General features: G+C 39.6%; 1 long non-coding RNA gene across 1 annotated transcript; it reads right to left on the minus strand.

The window, feature by feature from the left end:
• Positions 1-1,206: 1,206 nt before the first annotated feature.
• Positions 1,207-1,669, minus strand: LOC112663041 (uncharacterized). The gene is made up of 2 exons (XR_003139012.1): positions 1,540-1,669; positions 1,207-1,432 (listed from the first exon to the last, which is right to left on the minus strand). It is a non-coding gene; the product is annotated as an uncharacterized LOC112663041 (long non-coding RNA).
• Positions 1,670-6,378: the final 4,709 nt, after the last annotated feature.

A 6,378-nucleotide genomic window follows, 5' to 3' on the forward strand; every position in this document is an offset into this window, starting at 1 on the left:
CAAAGAGCAAATGGAAAGATCTAATTATTAGTATTGCAATTATAATAGCTAGCATTAATATATAGCTTATTAGTTTCCTAGCACTTTCTAAACTTTTTAAATTTACTGCTTTACTTAATCTTTGCAACATCTCTGGGAAGAATTTGTATACAAATTTTACAAATGAAGCCACCAAGGGATAGACAACTTAAATGACCTGCCCACAGCTAGCCAATCAGAAACCAGTGAGTCCGCTCCAGGGTCTGTTCTCTCTGGCATCATGCTTTGTGTTTGATGGACTATAAAACCCTGTATAAATACGGAGATTTATTATTACCACTATGGAAAATTCTACCTAATGAACTTATTTTGCTCTGATGATTGTAGGATCCAACATTATTATTTTTAAGGGAACTGAAGCAATTGCTCCATGGTGCAGTTTCTCCAAACATTTTATTGTGAAATTTTCAAACATACAGAAAAGTCCAAACAGTTTTATAGTCAACATATATATGCCCAACATCTGATTTGACAATTGCCTTTTTACTATATTTGTCTTACCACATGTCTAGCCATCTCCAGACTTCCCTCCTTCTATCAATCCATCCTATTTGTGAGTCATTTCAAACTAAGTTGTGGTCATCACCATATGACACCCAAATACTCCAGTATATATATCATTAATTAGAATGTAATATACCTGATGATTTTGTTTTTTCCAAAATGCAGTCTTAGTTTCCATATCTAGCATGAAGATGTGGCAACCTCGGAAAAGAATCAACCTTGAATCATGGGATAGTCTACTTTTAATATTATCACTTTGTTGTTACTAATGCTGTTAATTTTCACACCTGATTTTTCAATACTAAGAGCCAGTCTGCTGTTCAGCTGCTTTCTTCCTTGCTCAGACCTTCCATTTCATCCCAGACATAATGACTCCTGCTCAGTTTTTCCCACTCCCACCCTCACCCTCTTGTGCCCAGATCCAACCACAGCTTGCTCCCTGCCAGACCTCCATATATCCAGTGGCATTCCAGTGCTGCCACAGAGTTCCACGTGGTATTTAAGTATCTGTCTGACCCAGCCAATTATTACAATAACACCTTATATTTAGTTGGTGCTGGTTCATTATTTCATTCAGTAAGTATTTATCAAGAGCCTATTTAACCAGGTGACCAGGAGAGGGGGAGGCAAAGAGTAGGCTGACAGTACAGAGTAACAAAAGAATCAAACCAATCAGAACATATTTACTGCATGACTTCTGTGTATACAGCATTGCCATCAAGGCGTTTACAGTCAAGTTGAAGGAAGAAGAGACATGTGCAGGAGTCCATTGGAGGCCGGCGAAGGGGGGAAGTGGGAGAAGCTTCTATGTCATCATGTAGATCCATTTGTGTGCATGTCTGCCAAAGAGATGTAGAATAAGATTGTTCATAGGATTCGACATGGATTTCTGGAGAGAAATGAAGCCATAAATAAATATCGGGTAGAATAAACCTGGGAGCATATACTAGGGGAGGGATAGAAGAGGGCTTTTTTGAATTGAGGAAAGAATTATACCAAGCAGTAGTTAAAATATCTTAGGTTGTATAGAGGGATTGAAGGATAGAGTCAAGATGTAGAGCCGGAAGGGATTGGCACCTGGATAGGTTCTATAATTGTAAAGATGGTTACACCGCAAAGTTCTTTTCTAGGACTGTCAGAGCTGGGATTGTTGGACAGCATTCTATGTGCCCCAAAAGACAAAGGTGGGTGGAACATTCTGTTGAACTGATGAAAAAAAACAAGACACAAGGAGTTAACGAAAGGGGGTGCCAATAAAGTGATGAAAGGGAAATTGAACACGGAGAATCTGACAATCAGAAAGACCCAAAGATCTATCTGTAACAAATCGAAGAAACCACATGGAATAAACACAAGCTGGTGTCCTGATTTTCCTGCCTTTTAGATGTAAGAATTGTGTAGTATTATGAACTCCAGTTTTCTTGTTTGTAAAAGTAGAATAAAATTTACTCTTAAGGGATAGTGTGTGGGTTAAATGAGATGCTTTGTGAAACAGGTTCAGCATGGCACCTGTTTCATAGACCTTACTTAAAATTTAGCTTCTTTTTTGCACTTGGGTCCATTTATATAACTGAAGGGTATAGAATTGTGAAGCTGTCACAGAACCTGGCCCTTTTCAGAAGTTTTAGAAGTACAAGATCAGTACTGCCATTGTGTATACACAGTAGCTTTGGGTGAATTTTTTTAAAGGCACTTTTTTTTTCAAGGAAAGTTAATTTTTTTAAATTGCTTTCCCTTAGCGAAAGAAAGAAAGAAAGAAAGAAAGAAAGAAAGAAAGAAAGAAGAAAAGAGAAAAGAAAAGAAAAAAGAAAAGAAAAGAAAAAAAGACAAGAAAAGAAAAGAAAGAAAAGAAAGAAAAGAAAGAAAGAAAAGAAAAGAAAAGAAAAGAAAGAAAAGAAAAGAAAAGAAAAGAAAAGAAAAGAAAAGAAAAGAAGAAAAGACAAACATTTCGCCAAGCCCAGGCGCACAGCCTGGGGAGTAGACACAGATTGGATTTTGGCCCACACTATTCTCATCTTCTCAGCCATGACAGCCCTGCCTATGCTTGCAAATAACATTAGACCGAGAGGGGAGGAGTCAGACAATGTTGATACACTAGAAAAGAGGCAATAGGTCCCATCAAAGGACCATTCAGAGACAGAGAAACCTTCTCGCTGGGTGGCTATGGAGTAGAAGGAAGGCATTAGAAGAACTCCAGTGCCCTTGCCACCTCTGAGATCTGGGGGCTATGGCTCTATTCCATGGTAACCTGAATTCTTCTACATCACACCGCTTTTTGTTTTGGTTTTTTGTTTTTTTTTGTTTTTTGGTTTTTTTTTTGTTTTTTGGGGGGGTTTATTTTTTTAATAATACATTTATTTTTTATTGGTATTCAATTGGCCAACATACAGAACAACACCCAGTGCTCATCCCGTCAAGTGCCCCCCTCAGTGCCCGTCACCCACTCACCCCCCCCCCACCCTCCTCCCCTTCCACCACCCCCAATTTGCTTCCCAGAGTTAGGAGTCTTTATGTTCTGTCTCCCTTTCTGATATTTCCCACCCACTTCTTCTCCCTTCCCTTCTATTCCCTTTCACTATTATTTATATTCCCCAAATGAATGAGACCATATAATGTTTGTCCTTCTCTGATTGACTTATTTCACTCAGCATAATACCCTCCAGTTCCATCCACATTGAAGCAAATGGTGGGTATTTGTCATTTCTAATGGCTGAGGAATATTCCCTTGTATACATAAACCACATCTTCTTTATCCATTCATCTTTCGATGGACACCGAGGCTCCTTCCACAGTTGACTATTGTGGCCATTGCTGCTAGAAACATTGGGGTGCAGGTGTCCCGGAGTTTCATTGCATCTGAATCTTTGGGGTAAATCCCCAGCAGTGCAATTGCTGGGTCGTAGGGCAGGTCTATTTTTAACTCTTTGAGGAACCTCCACACAGTTTTCCAGAGTGGCTGCACCAGTTCACATTCCCACCAACAGTGCAAGAGGGTTCCCTTTTCTCTGCATCCTCTCCAACGTTTGTGGTTTCCTGCCTTGTTAATTTTCCCCATTCTCACTGCTGTGAGGTGGTATCTCATTGTGGTTTTGGTTTGTATTTCCCTGATGGCAAGTGATGCAGATCATTTTCTCATGTGTGTGTTGGCCATGTCCATGTCTTCCTCTGTGAGATTTCTGTTCATGTCATCACAATGCCAGATTTCAGGTTGTACTACAAAGCTGTGGTCATCAAGACAGTGTGTACTGGCACAAAAACAGACACATAGATCAATGGAACAGAATAGAGAATCCAGAAGTGGACCCTCAACTTTATGGTCAACTAATATTTGATAAAGGAGGAAAGACTATCCACATAAAGAAAGACAGTCTCTTCAATAAATGGTGCTGGGAAAATTGGACATCCACATGCAGAAGAATGAAACTAGACCACTCTCTTGCACCAGACACAAAGATAAACTCAAAATGGATGAAAGATCTAAATGTGAGACAGGATTCCATCAAAATCCTAGAGGAGAACACAGGCAATGCCCTTTTTGAACTTGGCCACAGTAACTTCTTGCAAGATACATCCATGAAGGCAAAAGAAACAAAAGCAAAAATGAACTATTGGGACTTCATCAAGATAAGAAGCTTTTGCACAGCAAAGGATACAGTCAACAAAACTAAAAGACAACCTACAGAATGGGAGAAGATATTTGCAAATGATGTATCAGATAAAGGGCTAGTTTCCAAGATCTATAAAGAACTTATTAAACTCAACAGCAAAGAAACAAACAATCCAATCATGAAATGGGCAAAAGACATGAACAGAAATCACACCACTATTTGTGTGTAAATAGGGTCACATCAAAGCTGATAGCCCATATTTTCTTCTGCATATGGAATTCCAATTCCAGATATCTACTTGTTAAGTCTCTGAAGACTGTAGGACATGTCCACAGTGGGTTCACAAACCAGTCCATTCACTCCAAGTACTTTATGGTGTCACCACGCCCTTCCTTTACTTCCCCAGGGCCCCCTCTTTTATGTTGAATGATGGTGAATCCACTTGGAGAGGGATTCTCGGTATTTTCCAAGGGCACTATTGTACCAGGATGCTCTCAGAACTGGTGCTTCCAGACACTCTGCATTCTCAGACATCTTCAAAATGCTCAGGTTCATCTGTGTTCTCCCCCAGAGTGAGGAGGAGGCTATTTACACCCATTTTGTGCCATGTTTCATCTCCTGGGCACCAAGGATGCCCTTCTTTGTACTTTCGTGCCCCACAAAACCTTTGAATAAAAGCTCCTTCAACTTCAGTCTCTGGACCATGCCAGACACATCATAGGCACCCAGCTGTTCTCCCCATTCCCCTTTTCCTCTTTCTCTGCAGCCTTCCCCAGCTCCACCCCTCCAACCAGTGCAAACTACACATATAAATAAACACATACCCGGCCAGCTCTCCAGACATGTATGAATCCCAGTGTCAGCCTCAGTTTGGGCTCACACTGCTATGTAGTAAATCTATCATGAGTATTTGTGAAGTCCTCACAGGATGTCCAACTGAATTGAGTTCTTGGGACACATTTTAAATAGAAAAATCAGTGGACCCTGCTGTGCAGAAGTGCAGTCAAATAAGGACAGGTTTACTTTTAAAACATAACTTTGACACTTTGTTTGTTTGTTTTATAAAATAAAACAGTCTCATTTTAAACAGATTTGAAATTCAGACCAACAAAAAAAAAAAAAAAAAAAGGAAAGAAAAGAAAAGGAAAAAGAAAGAAAAATAATGGCTGAAAAAAATCACACTATCCTGATCAATTATCTGCTGAATTTTGATTTGCATCATTGCAGGAATTTTCATAATTTATTTAACTAGGTCTGAAGGTTTATTAGTACAAGTTATTTCTAACACTTTGCCATTTTAAACTATGAACATTCTTACAATAATATCTTTGAGGATATCCATGATCATTACCTTAGAATAAATTTCTAGAAGTGAAATCAGTACCAGAGATCCCTACAGTAGCTCATCTGACAAATCATGTCAACTTCAACTTCAAATTTATCCCAAATCCCAGCACTGCTCACCTATTCCACGTTCTACTCAATGTCCCCTTACATCATCGCCCTAGAAGACCCCTGCAAATCCTCTGCCCTAGACCACAGCGCCTTACACCATTGCCCTAGTCTCCCTTTCCCCCTCATCACTGCATTTGCTTGGCAATTGGTTTCTGTCTGTATGGTGACTCCTTGTTTTTTGTTTTTTTTTTTTCTTTTTATTAACAGAATGAGAAATTTTTTAAAAAATCATACCAGATCGTATCAACCTACTCCCAGAATTCCTAGTCATGGTCCTACTAGTTGTCATAATCCTATGTGATCTAGCCCCTTCCCATGCCTGTGGCCTCCTCTCCCTGTTGCACCCTCTCCCCAGGCGCATTCCACACTGGCTATGCTGGCCCTCCCAGTGTTCCCTCAGTGAAAATAGCCTCAGGACCTTTTCAGTGGCTACTCCTCCTTCAGAAAACTCTTCATCCAGATCTCTAATGAGCCCCTTCATAACTCATTCTAAAATAGTTCATCTCCCAGCACTTTCTCCATCCCATACACTTAACCCTGTCAATACCCAGCTTTAGATTTACCATTGCATAAATCCCCTTATGATGTACATGTACTTTTCTGTCTCTGCATACTGGAATTTATGCTTCATGAGTTCTTCATCACAGCACCCCCTAAAAGCTGAGAAAATACTTGCATTAGTAGATGCTCAATAAATAAATATCAGCTGAATGCATGCGTGAAAGAATGAATGTATTATTTATTCTATGAAAACACATGCATCATAATAAAC

Source organism: Canis lupus, chromosome 11, assembly GCF_003254725.2.
Source record: "Canis lupus dingo isolate Sandy chromosome 11, ASM325472v2, whole genome shotgun sequence".
NCBI lineage: Eukaryota > Metazoa > Chordata > Mammalia > Carnivora > Canidae > Canis > Canis lupus.